General features: G+C 37.5%; 1 pseudogene; it reads left to right on the top strand.

Moving 5' to 3' along the window:
* The first annotated feature begins 26 nt into the window (after window positions 1–26).
* LOC137622798 (lachesin-like) overlaps window positions 27–20,000 on the top strand; it is a 30,143-nt pseudogene continuing 10,169 nt past the window's right edge.

Below are 20,000 nucleotides of genomic sequence, written 5' to 3'. Positions count from 1 at the left end.
GAGAGAGAGAGAGAGAGAGTTCACTTGCAAGGCCTTTGGGAGCAACCCACCGGCTAGGGTCACCTGGTACCATCAAGGGAAGCTCATACAGAAGCTGACGATTAATGTAAGAGAGAGAGAGAGAGAGAGAGAGAGAGAGAGAGAGAATCACTTGCAAGGCTTTTGGGAGCAACCCTACACCTGGTACCATAAAGGCAAGCTCATTCAGAAGCTGACGATTAATGTAAGAGAGAGAGAGAGAGAGAGAGAGAGAGAGAGAGAGAGAGAGAGAGAGAGAATAATTATAGTATCTTTAATTTCTGTACTTCATCATAATTTAATGTGTATTCAGTATGGACATAAAAAAAGAGAGAGAGAGAGAGAGAGAGAGAGAGAGAGAGAGAGAGAGAGAGAGAGAGTTTGTGAGTGATATTAATGACTTCCGCAATTTTCTTTTGTCCATCTACGAAGAATTCTCGTTTACATAAAAATCATAATCATCTCAGCATAAATCTTTCAAGTAGAATACAATTTTTCAACTTTAAAAACGACACACTTATAATTAACAAACTAATATTTATTTCCACTCGTGGACAGACACAAGTAGAATGAAAGACAAACATAAAAAGTAGTAAAACGACAGAGAGATGTAATCTGACAGTTAACGTTTATAAGATTATATTCTGACAAACTTTCAAATATCGCTGAGATATGTGGCCGATCCAGAGCTCACACGATGCCAATTTTATGTTATGGTAATCATATTAAGGTGAAGTAGTTCATTGAAATCGGTTTCAATTCTTAAAATGTAGTTTTTTTCCTTATAAGATATTTTGAATATATCTCACTTCATCTATTATTGATTTATTTATTAAAAGTTAAGTTTCAGTTTTAAAATTGTAGATGTGGCATGTGTTTTGCCCGGCATTGCCAAATCTGAGTTGAACCTCTGTCTTTCCCTCGAGGAAAAATATGATGTTTCTCTAACCGTAGACGCTTATAACTTATATGGAACATTTCTCTCTGCTATTTCCATTTCCAGGTAACAACCCATGGAACGGAGACGGTGAGCGTGTTGCATTTGCAGCCTGGAAGGCACCACCACATGAGACAATTGCTGTGTCGAGCTGAGAATCCCCTCCTGCCTCTGGAGACTCTCGAAGACATCATCACGCTCAACGTGGCTTGTAAGTTGCCTGGGGAAGAGTTTATTCTGTGGGGTGGAAGATGCGGGGAAAAGAGTTTTGAGATGTGGAAGGCGAACCGGGTTGGGAATAGAAACCTTTTTTTTCATTCTTAATTTAAATTTGTTTTTCTTTATTTATGAATCTTTTTATTGTTACGAATGTATTTCTAAGAGCATTTTTTGAAATGATTTTTATATATATTTTTTATATATATTTTTTTTTAATTCATTGCCAGGGTTAGCCATTGCATTTTGTATAATTAAAATTTTTTTTTTTTATTATTTATGGAAATTTTTCTTGTTTTGAGTTATGAGGTGTGGCAGATCAACGGGGTTAAGAATTGCTAGATTTTTTTCTTGATTTAATGTTTATTTTCTTTATGGTAAGTTTTAATGTTACCTCCGCCAACAAAGTTGGGAGGAGGTTATGTTTTACCCCCTGTTATGTGTTTGTGTATGTGTTTGTTTGTGAACAGCTTCCCGGCCCCAATTCTAATCGTAGAGTAATGAAACTTGCAGGGATTAACTGTCATGTAAAAAGCTGGAAATCATTTTATTTTGAAAGGTCAAGGTCAAACGGCAAAGTCACGGTCAATAAAAATGTCTAATTCCCGTCATCAGCCATAAGTTTGGACATCGTTGTCACAGAGACTTCAAACTTGGTTCATATTTGAGTGTATGAAAATCCACATAATTAACACATGATAAGGTCAAAGGTCAAGGTCAAGGTCGAGCAAAAGGTCAAGAAATAAACTCACGAGGCGGAGGTCTGCGCTCTACTGAGTGCCCCTCTAGTTATGAATATATTTCTACTTGAAGTTTTTTTTAGTATGATATATGGTTTTTATGGGGTTTTTTTATGGCTTGGGTTTTTCTTTAAGAATTCTTCTTGTTAAGAATGCATTCTTACGAGCATTTTTTTTTTTTTTTTTATTATTTGAGATATATGATTTTTACAAGATTTTTTTATTTATGTAAATTTTACCTGTTATGAATACATATTTGGGAGTAAAAAGGGTTTCGTTTAAAAATATGGGATATATGAATTTCATAGACATTTTATTTCCTACGAAAGAACACTTTTTTAGTGACAAAATATTTATGAAATATTGAATATAATATATTTTTCTGTTACACGAGTTATGAAGAATGTATTTTTTGTCCGTAAAATGTACATATATATTCTAAGGATTAAATATGTGGCCTTTTATGGAAATATATTCTTCATGAAAAAAAAGGGTTTTCAAGCGATAGAATATTTACAGAATTTATCAAGTAACCTTTTTCCCATTGTTCATTTGTTATGAACAAACGGATTTTTTTTTTTTAAATATAAATGAACAAATCTTTGATGTCTTTGTATTGACGTTTTCATGGAAAAAAAAATAACCTCATCGGAAAATAATATATCAAGGTTCTCCTCTATATATTTATATACGGGATAGAATTTCACAGGAATCTTATTTGGCGTGAAAATAATGTAACCAAAAATAAAACCATTTAAATCTTAAATGAAATTATAAGAGAGATTACTCGAGTGCCATATGTGGATGAGATCATAGTGAGGGGTAGATGGAGATGGTTTGGGCATGCTCTTCGCACTCCCAAAGAGAGAATAGTTCACCAAACATTTAACTGGGCACCGCAGGGCACTAGAAGAGTTAGAAGACCCAGGCCTTCATGGCTAAAGACTATGAAGCGTGAAGTAGGAGATGATGAAAGGAGAAGTATTGATTTAAAAGCTCAAGATAGAGACGACTGGCAAAATCCAACCGAGGAGATGATGATGATGATGATGATAATTATGAAATTTTAAATAGTGTGTTCTCATCTAAATAATCTGTTTGGTATCATCGGAAAAACGATTTAATTACGTAATGAAAACTTTCCTTATTAATAATGAAAGCCAATAATTGTATAATTGAAAAGAAGCTTGACAGGCGAGTCTCATGAATAGTTTTTAATCAGTGGCTTTGCAAATACAAAAATTAACTCTACACATTCAGTCACTTGTATATTTTATACAAGAATTCATGATGACAATAATTATAGAGAAAGTCATTTCAAATAGAAAAATAATTGCAATAAAATTTCCTAAAAGCAATTATTTATGTATATACAAATACGTACAGTTGGGCACAAGAATTCCTGGTACACCTAACTCTGAGAAAGTGCACAGTGTCGCACTCTTACTGCGCGGCGAGTTCCTGTGTTTAGCCACACCCACCACCTTTACCCTCTCTCCCCTAAACCATCTCTTTGGTCACTCACCGTGAAGTAAGGGTATAACCCCTACTGCTCGTCGAGTAATGGAAATGGTGGGCGGGTCTTAATACGTAAGGGTGCGATAAGGTGCAATACCTCAAAGGAGGTGTGCCAGAAATTCCTGTGTCCAACTGTACATGAAACCGAGCGCTCAGTATAGCGAGGTACGAAGAGTCGGCTGTCTTGAAAGCCTACACGTCAATCACCGTTATCGAACTCAACATCATCTGTCATCGAGTGATTGACAGACATCGGTCAACATTCGTTAATAGATTATGTCCAATTTTTTCCTTCAATTTCTCTTGCTTAACATCAACTATAAATTATTCTCCTCGCCTTCGTGTCCCTCTCTATATTTCAATATTAAATTGACGATTCGGATGATATATTCTGTATCTTTTATGATAGATTTTCAAACGTATTCACTGGGAAAGAGAAAATGGAAAAAAAATATCTCTTGTTTTCTTCGTTTGGAATTTTCTCTCCAACTCCTTCATTTTTGGTTTATGAAAACTAGTTGGTATTCAGAAACCGACGCATTCTATTTTACCACGTGAGAATTATATAATACAAATATGTAATTTCCGTTGAGAATCAGCTTCCAAGTTATTTGCATCTGTTATTTGGATGAAAACAAATATATTTTGCTCTTCATTCCGATATTTGCAAACCTGTATCTCATAGCCTAGAGGAAAGAGGTTTCTGAGTACTGTTGTACTGTTGAGGATAGAGGAATAAGGTTTAAAGGTATCTCATGAATGGTAGGGGCAAGGGGCAGTGACAATCCCCTAGCAAGCAGGACAATGCCCTACAGACTAATCATATACACATATACTGTAGTCAGTGCCCAAGCCTCCTCTCCATCCAAGCTAGGACCAGGGAGAGCCAGACGATGGCTACTAATGACTCAAGGGGTAGAGTTATAGGCTCCCCAATATCTTATTCATGTATTTCATTTGTGTTTTCAAGAGGTGTACAGACAGCTCGTAAGGTGAGTTCCTCTCATGTAGGTATAAGTAATTGTATGTAAATTGCAAAAGACTTTCGTCGTTCCTTTTGTTGTCTTTTCCATTCAAGTCAGGATAAGTAAATTTACGTTATTTTCAAGAAATAACTTTTAATTTCTTCAAGTATTTTGTTACCAAGTCTTATGCAATCTCATTCAAGTGTGCTGTACGAATCACAATGGGTATGATCTAGGGCTTATGTAATTTTTGATGTTTATACGAGGTTTTGTGTCATGTTTGTGAGAAATTGCGCAATTCTTATATTTTCCACATGTTTAGAATGTTCTTGAAAACTCCAGAGTTAGTTTTATCATTTTTTTATTGCTTTGAGGACAGAGGAGGGAAGAGTTGGCTGAGAGAGAGTCGCCTCGCTTGTGCATTGGTATTTGTCGGATATGCAATCGTTGGCAACCTTACGCCACTAGGCACTGGCCCAAAGCTACTGGACCTCCATGACCTAGAACGATCTAGAATAATTAAGTCAATATATATGCACCCCCAGGGATGCATTGCTGCAGAAGAGATCCAGCCTGTCCCAGTGAAAGAGTCAACATCCTATCTCTCAAGTGCCTCAGTGTGTGTCCTCTCCAAAGTGAATAAGTTATTTACCCAACATATACTGTGTGTGGTGTGTTCAAACGTTAATGAAGCTTTGAAGGTGATCTCAAATCTATTGTTATTGTACGTGCTGGTATTATATAAACTTTTGTAATTGGCCCTGTGAGAATTAGGTGAGGGCAGTGAGGTGTATTTATTTGGGCTTAACTGTTCGATTACCTCATGTGATCCAAAAACACATAAGTTTATCAGTTACTTTTATGTACATTTCAATAACAGTTTAATCATTAGAGTGTTAAAGGTTAACTTTTGTAATTAATTATCAAGATTAGATATTCTTATGAATCAATTTCCAGTGAAACAAGCGATTGTATAATTTTCATAAGTATTATTTTCTTGACTTAGTCTAAGTTTTTGTTCAGATTTAATATTTCGAGTAATTCATTTTGGCGATAATTTTCCGCATCAATGTTGTAAATTTTTAAAAAATATATTTATTTTTGTAAAGCGTGTATTATTTCGATCACCAGTATTTTTCACATAGTTCTCTCGTAATCCCTGTTTAAGAATCAATGTAAGAGGTTGTTTTGAATAGTTAAATTAATGTTTTGAATGTATTTAAGAGACCTTTGGATATTCAGTGTATTTATATAGTGCCATCTGGGAGTTATATAATTTTCTCAGAGCTTGGGTATTATTCAAGTGTAACAGATTTATGTAAAAACAAACAGGTGAGTTTGGAACTCGAGAGGTTATGTAATTTGGCAGCTGTAATATATAATATAGATTTTGGTGCCTAGACCCGGGACCATAATATATACATATACATATATATATATATATATATATATATATATATATATATATATATATATATATATATATATATATATGTATATATATAGATAGATATTATATATATATATATATATATATATATATATATATATATATATATAAATATATATACATATATATATATATATATATATATATATATATATATATATATATATATATATATATATATACATATACACATAGATATACATACACAAACTCAGATGTTATATACATATATATACATGCACACAAACTCAAACATTATGTACATATATATACATACACACAAACTCAGACATTATATGCAATATATATATATATATATATATATATATATATATATATATATATATATATGTGTGTGTGTGTGTGTGTGTGTGTGTCCTAATTCATGTAAGTAGATGTGTCTTGTACGTCAAGGTAAATGAACACTTTAATCATGAGTATTCCACAAAAACCTATATCTCAGCATATCATTGTAGCAAGATTGCATTTTGGTAGCGAAGGGAGTTTAGTTGCCTTTGGGTGCTCGAGTTGACAAGTCCCTCACCTGAGAGGGTAGTTGGGTACGGTGTACTTACAAATGAACCTTTTGTAAAAAAAGGAAGAAAACCCATATTCCGACGTCTCATTATCCGTCTACATGGGTCATATTGGTATCAGGTGTAAAATGCGTCTGTTTGTGTATGTTGTGAGTGAGGTTATTCTTTGAGCCGGTGAAATAAAAGTTCAAGATGCCTAGATACACAAGGACTAATATAGCAGACGCTGCTGCTGTACGAGATAAGAACGAAGGAGCAGTGGGATATAGCATTCCCGTTGACGAATATAGACAGGAAATTAGAATGCAAGAATTGGAAAATAAGTTAGAAAACTTAGAACAGTTAATGAACAGATTCTTGGTTGAACGAGAAAAGGTGCGACGCGCATCCAAAGCATATCTGACATACATAAACAAAGTTCAAACGCACACAAGTGAAAGTAAACACGCACAACCGAGTGAAGATACACAAATTGTAGTTCGAAAGTTGCCAGAACTCCAGGCAAGTATTAGGACTTTTAATGATCAACGGCCTAATGAAGGGTTTCAATTGATTGAAGTTTTTTAGTGAAACTTTGAAGTAGCTACATATGGGTGGTCGGAAAGAAAAAAAGCTATTCAAGTAATTAGATTGCTGAAAGATGCTCCTACAATGGAGGTAATGTGTTGGCCACAAGACAGTTTAAGAAGTTATAATGAAATAAAACGAGGTTTAATTGAGAAGTATGCCTTGCCTGATGCGAGAAAGGGAGACATGAAAGAAAATTACAACCCAAAATACGTGAAGGTGAATCCGTTCTTAGTTTTGCAACTCACATTTTTCACGATTGCGATTCGTTTGCTACCCGGAGTGCCAATCTCCCAGAAGGTGATAAAAAAGCGATTGCCCGTAAACATATTCGCACATTAGTAAACCCGTATTTATGTGGTTATTTGTTCGATGACAATCGCTCGTTAGCAAACGTAGTGAGTGCGATACAAAACATTTTAGACAATTTTCCAGAAGAAAAAATGACTTGGAATAACTGGCCCGATTCCGAGAAGTTGGTAGCCATGAGAGGCACTCGACCCCCAAAGACGGGTATAGGGGAATGCAGTCAGCAATGCTGGCAGTGTAGGGGAGAGGGGCACCGACGAGTAGAATGCCCCACCCAGAGATCCCCTGCTGTTACACTTGTCAGGCCTACGGTCATCTATCTCAAGAGTGCTCAGCAAAAAACGCCCAGGGCGGGCGGCCTGTAGCACACGTACACCTCCTCCCGCCCAACATCCGAGCAAAAGGAAACAGAGGAAGAGGGAGATGAGGGAGTTCGATGCCAGCACGCTTGACATCACAAGCAGTAGCCGAGGAAGCGGTGACAACGGAGCAGGCAATGGGACCTCCATCGGTACCCCCGACCTCACCCTCGCAGCACTAGGGAGCACGGGCATTGCAGCTGAGGTCATTGGCCCGTGCCCCATATCTCGTAATGACCGTCTAGGAATGTTAGCAGTTAGGATTTACCTGCCAGATTAATCCATTCGAGCACTGATCGACACAGAAGCCAACGTTTCACTGATTGAAAAAAGATTCTCCTCTAATCCACAAGAGTCAGCGGCATCCATTGTTCTTGACACATCAGGAGGATATAAACTACACATAAACCATAAAACATTCGTCAACATTAAGGTGGGGAGAACAGAGCTAATATAACGACAGTTAATTTGTCAAATAAAAGAGTTGTATTAGGAAGTGATTCTGTGTGTGAATTAGTTATGTGAAATTGCTTATAATGGGATATTGGGAGCCACAACTCCAACCCGCACAGATGAACGCACTCAGAATTTGATTATGCAAGCACGAAAAATTATGTCCGTCAGAATATCAACATGTAGTTAGTGGCATTATCAATAATTATTCCAATGTAATTGCAATTGGAAATGAGCCACCCGGGAGGATTCATCAATTTCACTTGAGCATTGGAACTGGGCAGGCAAAGCCGATCAGGTCAAGGCCTTATAAGGTACGCATTCATTTCCAGGGAGAGATAGAAAGGGAAATTAATAAATTAAGGGAACAAGGGATAATCGAGGAGAGTGAATCCCCTGGGCTTCTCCAATTGTAGCTGTTAGGAAAAAGCATGGCTCGGTAAGATTGTGTGTTGATTATAGGAAGTTGAATGCAGTCACTAAGGATAATGCATTTCCATTGCCCTCGATCAAAGAATTACTTGTAGAAGTATAGGATAGTAAATATTTTACAACTGTTGATTTAAAATCTGGATAATATCAAATACCCATTCAGGAAGACAGTAAATGTAAAACGGCATTTATAGCTAACGATCATTTATTTCAGTTCAATTTTCTTCCTTTCGGTGTTAAAAATGCTCCAAGTTACTTCTCTATACTAATGATGGCCATAATGTTCTTGTGTATTTAGATGATATCATAATTACAGGGAAAACGGCCGAAGAACATAATAATAATATTCGTAAAGTTTTGGAAGCATTGCGACATAATGGTATAAACATAAATTTGTCAAAGTGCAATTTTTTCTGTAAACAGGTACAATTTTTAGGTCACATGATAACCCCAGAAGGTATCCAACCCTGCCCCAGTAAAGTAGCGGCTATCAGAGATTTCCCCAGGTCACGTAAATCTAAGGAAGCAGCTGGATACCTTGGGCTCGCGGGGTATTACCATAAATTCATGAGGCTTTAGAGAAATAGCGAGACTCTTTGATGCTTTAAAGAAACAAAAAGTAATAAATTGGTGAGGGGAAGAAGAAAGGGCCCATTTGAAAGCTGCCTTAACTAGCAATGAATTACTCGCTTAACCTAGATTTGATCGCCCGTTTTTAGTGACAACAGATGCGAGTAGCGTAGCTATTGGTGGCGTAGTTTCTCAACAAGATGATAAAGGCAGAGAGCGACCCATTTGTTTTGTTTCCTGGGCGTTAAAAGGGGCAAAAAAGAATTATAGTACATTTTATCGAGAGGCTTTGGCTATTCTTTTGGTTCTAGAGAGGCATTGATTCTTTTTATTAGGTCAATCGATTGAGTTGCAGATTGACCATCACCCCTTACGTGATTTGTATTATAAAAATGATTTGACCTCTCGACAAGCGAGATGGATTGAGAGATTGTTAGAGTTTAATATAAAGGGTTTTCACCACATAGACGGTAAAGCTAACAAGATAGCTGATGCTCTCTCTAGAGGTACAGTAATAGGAGTAACAGCTAGGGCACAAAAGAGGAACGAAGAACGTAACCAAAATATTGAAGACCCCATCGAAATAGAGATAATAGAGAACAGGATGTGAATTCTCCCGATGAGCAGTCAGGAGATGGAGAGAGAGAGAGAGAGAGATGAGCGTTGAAGATGAACATATGTGGGTGGCCGAGGACATGACCAGGAGTGTCCAGAATGAATGACCTGATGATGCAGGTTTGATTGACTTGGAAGGTTAGGACACAAAAGAAGTCCGAGAGGGACAGAAAAGAGAGGAATGGATGGAAAGAGTACGAGCAGTGATTAAAGGGGAATCAGAGAGTTTTCCGTCATTTCTGAATGTGCCTCGTGAGAATTTTTTTTTTAGAAGATGATATCTTATACTGTGCTTACGAGAAGAGGGGAGGGGAATTTTGTGCACAGGTAGTTCTTCCTCCCTCTTTAATTAATTAAACCATCCATATTGTACATGCAATTCCGTATGCAGGGCATTTAGGGATTGATAGAACATTAAGGAGAGCACGTGAATCCTTCTTTTGGTTAGGAATGAAAAAACTATAGAGAATTACATAAAAGGTTGTCATGCATGTAACTGTTTCAAAGAACATAAAAACACTGTACCTTAAGCCAGAAAGTGGTCTGTGATTCCTATTAAATTTTATAGAGTGCATATGGATGTAGTAGGTCTATTTCCTACTGATTTAACACAACATAGGTATATATGCGTATTTGTGGATGCATTTACTCGGTACACTCATACTTATGAAACGTTGGATAAATCGGCAAATTCATTAGCCCATGCACTCTTTCATTACTAAGTTTGGTTGCCCGAAAATTTTGATAAGTGATAATGGTCTCGAGTTTATAAATAAGGTGCTGAAATCGGTCACGGACTTGGTGAAAATTGAAAACCTTTCAGTGACCGCATATAAGCCTTTAGCAAATGGCTTAGTGCAATCACATAATAGGGAAGTAGTGCGAATTTTACGTTACTTAGTGGCTGATGACTCCCTTCATTGGCACGCCATGCTTCCTACAGCTGAGCTAGCTTTGAACATTGCACATAATGCTTCGCTCAGGGACACCCCTTTCTTTTTAGTGTATGGACAGGATCCTGTGTTACCATATACGGTACTCATTAATTCGCAACAGTTGCCAAATTATTGAACTGAGCAATACCATGTATATTTATTAAATCTATTGAGGAGAGTAATGAACACCACTGAAAGGTTTTTGAAAAGAGCTAATGAAAAACACAGCTCAAAGTATGATGGTCGGTTCAAAACCGCACCGGTAAAAGTATTTGTGGGCGATCGTGTGTATTTGAAACGATTACAACCTAGGAAACATAAACTAGAACCAACGTATTTGGGTCCGTACCGAGTAAAGATGTTTAAATCTAACACAGTTGTGATACAAAGCATTGTTAATGACGCAGTGTATGAACATCATCAGGCACACATACATATGGTGCCTGAAGAAGTAGTTTACAAAAGTGTTCCTCCTTACCCCCTGCATACGTGACATTCCTCGAGTTGATGAGTAGAAATTTTGTTTTTCTTTGCTCTTATTGTTCTTTGAACAGACCTCATTTCTTCTTTTGATGTGTTTTAAATAAACTTGATGATAACAATGTGTTCTTATGATGATGCTTAATGTATACGTAAAATGTTGTGGTAATTTTGCTGTGTGGCAATACGTATAACATTTGCTGAGTGAACCTTAAAACAATCAGAGGTTAAATAGGTCAGGTGAGATCCGTCAGGCGGATGCTGTATTATTCATGTATTTATATGATTCCTGGTTGCCGGGGCCGGGGCGGTTCCCGAATGGCAAGTGGCTGCGGGATTAAAGTTCAGCCTTGAGGATAGGCAGTGTTAGAATAAGTGTAGATGTGAATATCTTATACTTAATGTTATAAGAGAAGGGCGGGAAGATGAATGATTTTCATGGAAAAACGGCTAGTGGCCACTGGTTGAAAGTTGCAAGTGCAAGTGTTGTAGTGATTTAAATAAATGGCGAAACGGCGGTGGTGAGTTGTGTTACGAAATTGTGCCATAAACCCGGACAAGTAAAAACGAGGGATGAAGGAATATTTATTACTACCCCTGTCGCGCACAAAAAGCCTGTATTGCCCGCAACCAGAGGGAGGTTATTGATGAGGTTGTGTAAAACGTATGCTATGATTTTCCTTCACTTTGGGTATTCTGTATTTTAGTAGCAAAGGTCTTAAGAAGTAGTGAGTGGAATTATTCATATTGTATTGTGTACATTTTTTCATGCAATATTTCATTTTTAATTTTTTTTTTTTTTTTTTGTGGAAGACGTGTTATTTTTGGGGGGCTGATTTCTATATATATATATTTTATGTAGCATTTCTGTATGGTACATGCCATGCCTATTCCGGGTTGGAGTGTCCTTACATTGTAGACTAGTGAGCGCGAGTGCGCACCTCCTCCCGGAGTGAGGAGCTTGGGGGGGGGGGAATAATGTCCTAATTCATGTATGTAGATGTGTCTTGTACGTCAAGGTAAATGAACTCTTTAACCATGAGTGTTCCACAAAAACCTATATCTCAGCATGTTATAGTAGAGGATTGCATTTTGGTAGCGAAGGGAGTTTAGTTGCCTTTGGGCACTCGAGTTGACAAGTCCCTCACCTGAGAGGATAGTTGTGTACGGTGTACTTACGAACGAACCTTTTGTAATAAATGAAGAAAACCCATATTCCGAGATCTCATTATCAATCTACTTGGGTCATACATATATATATATATATATATATATATATATATATATATATATATATATATATATATATATAATGGGTTTTCTATGCCAATTCGCACCCACAAACTTTCTTAGTTCACCAATCCACCGTCTTCTCTTCCTTCCCCACAGCTTCTTTTGTAATCTCGAGAGAACCATTCTGTTATTCTTATTGGAAGGACATGTCTGAGGCTTTCGTAACGCAGTGGGCTAGTTAACGACTAATATATATATATGAGTATGTGTGTGTGTATTTCCTATACATCTAATTTCAGATCGCCCTCACGTACGAGTCAACCTTGGTTGGCCAAGACGTTTAGAACTCCTGACAGAAGGCAGCGACCTCTTCCTCGAGTGTATCGTAGACGCCAACCCTCCACCTTACAAAATCGAATTCTTCCAAAATGTAAGAATTCACAACGTTCTATGCCATTTTTCTTTCTCTTTTCATTTCTAATTTGTTTATTGTTCGTCAGAGTAATTGCCATGTGGAAAATTTTCCCCCTCTCCTTGAGAAGTTCTTTGTACTCTAATATCTCTTAAAAAAGTTTTCTTTTTCTTCTTTTCAAATCTGCAGTTCTTCGAAATTCCAGCTCGGAATTCTGTTTTTAGATGTTGGTTCAAGTGATTTTTTTCCTTAAGTAATCTAATTTATGTATACGAGTATAAGATTTAATATTATCATTGGCTAAATAGGATTTAGGTTTAAGCATAGCAATAAGTACTTTGTTTTTTTGTAATAGTTTTGTAAGAAAAGTTTATGATGCAACACACCAATACATATATCATATATATGATGTTTACATATATGTGTATATATATATATATATATATATATATATATATATATATATATATATATATATATATATATATATATGTATATATATACACATATATAAGACGCAAATCTTATTCATTGGCTTCTATATACGCTCTCTCTCTCTCTCTCTCTCTCTCTCTCTCTCTCTCTCTCTCTCTCTCTCTCTCTCTCTCTCTCTCTCAAAACCCACCCCATATAAACAAACAACATGCATCCATAAAACCAGCGACTGTCACCTCTAAACGTAGCCCACCTTTGTATTCCCCCCCCCCCCCTACAGGGCGTTGCGCTGAATCCCAACAGCAGTGGGATCACAATCCTGAAGGAAGCGACCCTGGCCATCCACCATGTCACTAGAGACCATTCGGGAGACTACCACTGCAAGGCCTCTAACGTCCAGGGAGATTCCAGCAGCAAGAATATCTCCGTTCATGTTAGATGTGAGTTTTTATGTTGGTTAAGTCGATGTTAAAGATTGCTTTAATTATATGGCTGTTATTGGGAAGTGGTTAAAAATATTATAATTGAAATGAACAATTTAGGCTAGTATTTGACAATGATATATTTTGGTCATTTGTGAAGTATATTAAATGCTTTCTTAACAATGGGGATAACGTAAAGTGGTGAGAGGAATCAGCAAAACTGTAACAGTCAGGGCCACACATACTAGGTTGATTTGCTGTGAGCGATCAGGCGAAAATCTCCCAGAATTGCCATTCCACAGTGGTGAATGAAATGGCCAAATCCCAGACATGAATAAGGGCATGTCTGAGACCTTTGTCCTATAGTGAACTAGAAAGATTTGCAAAGGGCCAAACCCCAGGCATGAATAAGGACATGTCTGTGCCTTTGACCTATAGGGAACTAGAAACAGTTGCAAATAATCAAACCCCAGACATGAATAAGGACATGTTTGATGTCTTTGTCCTTTAGTGAACTAAACACTTTTGCAAATAACCAAACCCAAGGCATGAATAAAGACATGTCTGAGGCCTTTGTTTTATAGTGAAATAGAAACGGTTGCAAATGGCCAAACCCCAGACATGAATTAGGACATGTCTGAGGCCTTTGTCCTATAGTGAACTAGAAACATTTGCAAATGGCCTAACCCCAGACATGAATAAGGACATGTCTGAGGCCCCTCTGCCCTATAGTTAGCTAGAAACGGTTGTAATTAGCCAAACCTCAGACATGATTAATGACATATCTGAGGCCTTTGTCCCATAGTGAAATAAAAACGTTTACAAATTACCAAACCTCAGACATGAATAAAGACATGTCTGTGCCCTTTGTACTAGAAACAGATGCAAATGCCCAATCCCCAGACATGAATAAGGACATGCCTGAAGCCTTTGTCTTATAGTGAACTAGAAACAGATGCAAATGTCCAAACCCCAGACATGAATAAGGACATGTTTGAGACCTTTGTTATATAGTGAACTATAAACGGTTGTAAACGGCCAAACCCCAAACATGAATAAGGACATGACTGACACCTTTGTTTTATGGTGAACTAGAAACGGTTGCCAATGGCCAAACCCCAGACATGAATAAGGACATGTCTGTTGCCTTTATCCTATTGTAAACTAGAAACGGTTGCCAATGGCCAAACCACATACATGAATAAGGACATGACTGACACCTTTGTTCTATGGTGAACTGTAAACGGTCGCAAATGGTCAAACCTCAGACATGAATAAGGTCATGTCTGAGACCTCTGTTCTATACTGAACTAGAAACGGTTGCATATGGTGTTGTTGTTGTTGTTTTATATACACTAATGCTGTATCTAAATATTGTCTATGAAAGATAATGAATGCTTTCTTAACAATATTAAATCAAAAATTAATCGTCAAAAATTTATAGTTAAATTATTAATTGTCACGTGTGAAGATTATTGTTGCATCTTGACATTTATTCATAAGCGTCATCAAGATAATTTTTTACCAGTATTTGGCATTGCAATAAAACATTTGCATCGCTTAACTGCGCATTGAAGATATCATTCGGAATAATTCCTTTAAATATTTCTGCTGTTCAACTATTGCATCCATAATTTGGTATTCCATATATCAAAGTATTAAGAGATTCATTATAAATTGTGGATCAGTCCTAACCTGAGATAGTGAGTTCTTTCCGAGAATGGGGACAGTCAAGTGTGTTTATTATTGTCAGCTCTAGCTCAGCTAATTACCGCCATATTTCCATAAATCCTTTATTATATCAAGTTTTTGAGCATCTTTTGGCAAAACGTCTAAAAGGGTATGCTGATGGTAATAATCCACTCCATAGTTTGCAATTTAGTTTTTGTAAAGGCCTTGGAGCAAGTGATGCCCTTCTTTCTACCTCCAGTGCTGTGCAGAAATCCCTTGATTGTGGTCAGGAAGTTTGTATGCTTGGACTTGATTTTAGTGCGGCCTTTGACCGTGTTAATCATGAAGCCCTTGTTTTCAAATGAAAACAGTTAGGAGTGGGTGGATCTATTCTTCGCACCATTACTGAATTTTTAAATAAAAGATGACAAATAGTTGTTACTGGTGGGCGCCATAGTGAAATAAGGTGTGAAATATCTGGTGTTCCTCAGGGTAGTGTTCTTGGCCTATTACTTTTCATACTATATATACATGACATATATATATATATATATATATATATATATATATATATATATATATATATATATATATATATATATATGTATATATATATATATATATATATATATATATATATATATATATGTATATATATATATATATATATATATATATATATATACATATATATATATATATATATATATATATATATATATATATATATTTAAAAAGATAACAAATATGGAATTCACATTAAAGAATTTCTCCACTAAAATGTCATTTAATAATTTTCTTCACAAAAAAGAACTATTAGACTCCATCAATCTAAATTTTGGCCTATTGAAAACGTCACTGCCTAGCGATATCCTGGACTGGGGATCGGGTCAAGGCCAACTCGATAGTTTTCTTAGTGTCAGCAATCTTCTGAACTAAAGGATGGGGGGTTTGGAGGACCCTATAGGTCTACCTACTGAATCATCAACAGCTATTGCCTTGCCCTCCCTGGTTCTAACTTTGGTGGAGAGGGGACTTTGGACGCTGATCATAAGTATATATGGCCAGTCTCTAGAACGTTGTCACTGTCACTAGCTTCTACCTCTTAATAACCTATTTTATCTTTGCTGGATATCTGTCACTTTTTTGACATCCATTCATCAACCCAGTTGTTGATGTCCAAAAACTTCACATGAGACTTAAGAGCAAATAAATAGGATTATTCTTTATATTTCATTCTTAATATTTATGTATTTTATCCCCTCACAGACGTCCCCATCTGTGCCCTGAACGAGAGCACCATTGGAGCTCAAATTGGCCAGACGGTCTCGCTCACCTGTTTGGTGCACGCGTACCCAACAGATGTTAACTTCACCTGGATGTTTGTGAGTGACGCGCGAGATGAGGAACAGGGAGGAGGAGGTGGAGGAGGAGGAGGAGGAGGAATACCTCGTGTCATAGATGCTCTTCAGTAAGTTATCAATAGAAGTGATTGGCTGAGGGGTAGCGTTGGGATACTATACTGAATTCTTTTTGATGAGGCGCATTTGCACCGACTCGCACCGGTGCCCTTTTAGCTCGGAAAGGTTTCCTGCTATCTGATTGGTTGCAATTATCTTGTCAAACCAATCAGCGATCAGAAAACTTTTCCAAGCAAAAAGGGCACCCCTGCGAGTCGGTGCAAATCTGCCTCACTAAAAAGAATTGACTATAGTAGGTATAATTGTATAATTTCATTAGTTTAAGATACCAGTGAATGTAATTGCAGTAGGATTATGTTTAACTATAACTAGAAGTGGTGGGAGTTTTAGTAGCATCAGCAATAGCAGTAATACCATAAGTAATATTAGTAATACAAATAGCAGTAGTATGGGGTTATAGATACTATGCCTTGACATTTGCTTCCTTTTTGAAGTTAGGCACTTCAAGGGCCATCTAGGGGTCATTAATTATATAACTTATGCATGGAAAACGTAACATAGATTTTCGCCTTTCTCTGTAGGGAAAAAGTATTAACAGTTCACCTTAAGTGGTGCTCTGTAGGCACTACTAAAGGGTCTCACCCTCACCCACTAGCTGTATCCACTTTTTAGCCGCCTTCTTCCACTATTTAACAACTTTCTTTCAGCTTCTTTTAACTTTATTTGAACAGTATTCTATAAGTTTTATTCCAGCTGTGACCAGGTTGTGGAATGATCTCAAAAGTTCAAATTTGCAGTGAATGTTTTTATGTTGAACAGGCTCACATAAGTCTCTGTTTATAATCTTTATATGAAAGATATTTTTCAATGTGGCTACTTTTGTTGAAATATTTCATTTGGATTTTTATTACTTCTCTTCTTTGTTTATTTTCTTATTTCTTTCCTTACTGAGCTATTTTTCACTGTTGGGGTAATTGGGATTATAGAATTCTGCTTTTCCAACTAGGATTGTAGATTAGCTAACAATAACAACAACAATAACAAAAATAACAAAAACAATAACAATAATAATAATAATAACTATCATAATAGTAATAAAAATAACAATAATAATAGTAATAACAATAAAAATTATAATAATAATAATAATAATAATACTAATAATAATAATAAAAATGATAATAACAATAGTAATAATAAAAATAATAATAATAATATTAACAAAAATAAAATTAATAATAATAATAATAATAATAATAATAATAATAATAATAATAACGATAATAATAATAATGACAACAACAACAACAACAACAACAACAACAACAACAACAACAACAATAATAATACTAATAATAATATCTTGGTAGGAGACCCTCCTTCAAACAGGTGGAGTTAAATACTATGGCTGCATCGGCAGAATTCAATTTCTTGTCCAATCTCTCGATTCTTCGGAGAATTCTTTTTTCAGGATTGTTACATTCAGCTAGCAAGTTGGCGAAGCTCATAAGGGTGAAGGATACAAATCAGGTTAAGGCTGGGTGTAATTAATACAAGTACAAGTAATACTCGAAAATTACAACAGGTAAAGTCAGGAGTGGGTTGCGACGCGTTTCGGAACAGCTTGCTCCGTCTTCAGGCGAGAAGTGAGGCTCTGGCTAGATCTGGGTCCTTATATATCCCAGCTCTGGTTTGTAGAGAGGGGCCTCGAATTTTGATTGGTCGAGCGGAGGCTGTAAGTTCGGGTGGAAGATGTACGACGAGCTCGGCTCGGCCTCCCAGGCTGAGAGGTAGGAAGGAATCATGGGTCCTGATTGGTCAGGACGCACGCCGAGCAAGCCAAAAAGTTTTAACATTGCCGTAGAGGTAACCAGGTCCATAATCCCCCGAAATCATGGGTAGGTGTACCACGAGAAACTGAACGCCATCCTCGCCGACCTGACCAAATTCAAGCGCCTCACGAGCAACCCTGTTGAAGAAATCAAGAGGGAAGCAAATCGTACCGTCGAGGCCATTGATGCCGCAACTAACGCCGTACACCTACCCATGGTTTCGGGGGATTATAGACCTGGTTACCTCTACGGCAATGTTAAAACCCACAAACAAGGCAACCCACTCCAACCTATCATCAGCCAATGCCCTACGCCTACATACCAGCTGGCCAAGAAACTGAACACGATTTTGACGCCATATGTCCCCGACCGCCACTGTGTGGCCTCCTCGGCCGAATTCCTAGAGAGGATCAAGGACGTCCGCGGCGAGGGGGTCATTGCATCAATGGACGTCGAATCTTTGTTCACTAATGTCCCTGTCGACGAAACCATCGACCTGATCGCCGATAGAGTCTACAGGGACCAGACGACTCCTGAATTAAATATCCCAGAGCAAGCCCTTCGGACCCTCCTTGCCATTTGCACTAAAAGGGCCCCCTTTACTACTCATCGTGGACACTTGTACTTACAAAAGGATGGCTTGGCGATGGGCTCGCCCTTGGGCGTACTCTTTGCTAACTTCTACATGGGAGTAGTAGAGGAGAGGGTATTCTCCCAACTCGAGTGCCCCCTCGTTTACTTCCGTTATATTGACGACACTTTCATCAAAGCTACTTCCACCAAAGCCATCAAGAATCTAAGGAGGACCTTTGAGGACAACAGCGTCCTCCACTTCACCCTTGAAGAACAGCGTTGACAACAGCCTCCCGTTCCTGGACGTCTTGATTTCTTCCACCAACGAGGGATTCCAGACCACTGTCTACACCAGGCCCACAAATCTCGGCATGTGCCTAAATGGCGAAAGTGAATGTCCTGCCCGCTACAGGGTCTCGACCATCAAGGCCTTTGTACGCAGGGCCTTGTCTCACTGCTCGACATGGACTGACACCCACAAGGAGCTGGAAAGGGTCGCACATGTCCTCATCAACAACGGCTACAGCAACAAGCAAGTCCAGCGTGAAGTGAGGACAGTTACAGATAAGTGGTATGGGTCCCCTTTGGTGGAAGAGTCCTACAGCGCCAGCCAGGGGTCCGACAGAACTACAGATAGGTCCGACACCTCCACCAACAGATCTAGAGACATCAAACTTTACTACAAAGGCCTCATGCACGCCGAATATCAGCGGGATGAGAAGGCCATTAAAGACATATTCAATAACAACGTTTCACCCACTGATGAGACCACGAAAGTGAAACTCATCATCTATTACCAGACTGAAAAAACCCGCAACTTGATCATGAGGAACAATCCAGCACCCTCTGATAACGACCCTCTGAAGAAGACAAATGTAGTCTACTCTTACCAATGCTCAGT

The sequence above is a fragment of the Palaemon carinicauda genome, chromosome 29, assembly GCF_036898095.1.
Source record: "Palaemon carinicauda isolate YSFRI2023 chromosome 29, ASM3689809v2, whole genome shotgun sequence".
Classification (NCBI taxonomy): domain Eukaryota; kingdom Metazoa; phylum Arthropoda; class Malacostraca; order Decapoda; family Palaemonidae; genus Palaemon; species Palaemon carinicauda.
Note: the sequence above shows the minus strand (reverse complement) of the source record. Positions and strands in the feature narration are given on the sequence as shown.